Source organism: Gavialis gangeticus, unplaced genomic scaffold, assembly GCF_001723915.1.
Source record: "Gavialis gangeticus isolate Ggan-Ray unplaced genomic scaffold, GavGan_comp1, whole genome shotgun sequence".
Taxonomy (NCBI): domain Eukaryota; kingdom Metazoa; phylum Chordata; order Crocodylia; family Gavialidae; genus Gavialis; species Gavialis gangeticus.
The window spans coordinates 224,663,321-224,665,301 of NW_017729032.1; positions in this window are offsets into that span (position 1 = coordinate 224,663,321).

The following is a 1,981-nucleotide window of genomic DNA, read 5'->3' on the forward strand; positions in this document are numbered from 1 at the left end:
CCTCAGTAATTGCCCTGACCTTTTAGGAATACCTCCATGAGACTTTTCTTGTGAGTAAGGGTTTTAGCATATGGTCCAGTATGTAGGTTGAAAGTCTGAAAACCCATGGTGATCAGGAGAAGTCCTGGATGATTGGAAAAGGGCAAACATAGTGCCCATATCTAAGAAAGGGGAAAAAGGAGGATACAGGGAACTACATCCTCACCTCATCCCTGCAAAAATCATGGAGCAAATCCTCAAGGCATCCACTTCTAAGCACTTGGAGAAGAAGGTGATTAGGAACAGATGGCATGGATTCACAAAGGGCAAGGCATGCCTGACCAACCTGATTGCCTTCTATGATGAGATGACTGGCTCTGTGGATTCAGGGAAATCAGTGGATGTGGTATACCTTGATTTTAGCAAGGCTTCAGAACATAGCCAGGGTCTTTCTGGTTGGCGGTGGAGAAGCCCCTCACAGGCATTTCCCCAACTCGCTTCTGGAGTGGAGGGGGGACATGGCCAGACGCTGCACCAGGCCAGCTGAATGAGGTGTGTGGGGGGGAGTTTTAAGCCACCTCCTCTGCCCACATGGGACCTCTGCTGGGGTCTGCCTGGAAGGGGTGGAGCAGCCCCTGCCTGGCTCTTCCCCACTCACTGTCTGAGTGGAGGGGGTGGGGTATGACTGCCGTTGAGCAGGGAGTGGGAGGCAGAAGCCTGGCAAAGGTTGTCCTCCCTTCTCCCTAACCTACCAAGGCAGACCCAGCTCGAATACCCTGTGGGCACATTATGGGGGTTAAACCCCCTTCCCCCACTCCCCTAGCATGCTGGCTTATGGCTGAGGCCTGGCCACAAGCCCACTTTCCATTTGATCAGATGAGTAAAGGGGCAAAACCCTGGTAGGCACTGCGTTCCAACCCTCTTGAGCAGGGAGGGACAGAAGCCTGGTCGGGGCTGCCCTCCATCCATCAGACCATGGCTGGGGTCCCATGTGGGCCAAGGAAGGGGTTTAAACCTGCTCCCTTCCCACCTCGGCATGTGAGGCCCAACTTGGCCATGCTCCCCCTGTGCTCGATCAAGGAGAGAGGGAGAAAGCCCTGGCAGGGGCTGCCCTCTCCCCCAACCTGAGCTGGGAGTGGTGGGGGGCAGAATCATCACAGCTGTCTGCACACAGACCTTGGTTCAGGTTCTGTGTGGCTACAGAGGGGGTTTAAACCCTCCTCTCCCCACCTTAGCTTGTCAGCCCTGGGCTGGGGTGTGGCCATGCCTCCCCCCTGCTCAAACAAGAGAGGCACAAAAGCCTGGTAGGTTCTGGCCCCCTAGTTAAGGAGGGGTTTTAAACCCTCCTCCCTACCCAACTCAGTATGCAAGACTTGGGCTGGGGTGTGGCCATGCCCTCCACTCCTTTTGAGCAGGGAAAGGGGGCAGGACTCCCCACCCCCAGATCTGGGCTGGGGTCCTGTGGGGCTAGGGTGGGGAGGTTAAAGCCCCTGTCCCCTTCCATCTGCAAGCTCCAGGTGTAGCATGGCCATGGACACTGTTCTCCACTCAAGCGGGTAGCGGGGGAAACAAAGCATTAGTGGGAATTGCTTCCCCACACAAGGTTAGGGACCGGGGGGCAGAAGCCTGGCAGGGGCTCCTCCCCCAAAGCAGACCTGGGCTGGGGTCCTGCACAGCCATAGAGGGGTTTTAATAGTTTCATAGTGTCTAGGGTTGGAAGGGACCTGAGTAGATCATCTAGTCTGATCCCCTGCCATGGCAGGAAATAGCACTGGGGTCAAACATCCCCAGCAAGGTGTTCATCTAAACTCCTCTTAAACCCCCCCCAGGTAGGAGCCTGCACCACTTCTCTTGGAAGTTGGTTCCAGACCCTAGCTGCCCTGACTGTAAAGTAGTGCCTCCTGATATCTAGCCTAAACCTACCGTCTGCCAGCTTGTGACCGTTATTTCTGGTCACTCCTGGCAGTGCTCGAGGGAACAGTGACTCCCCCAGTGCCTGCTG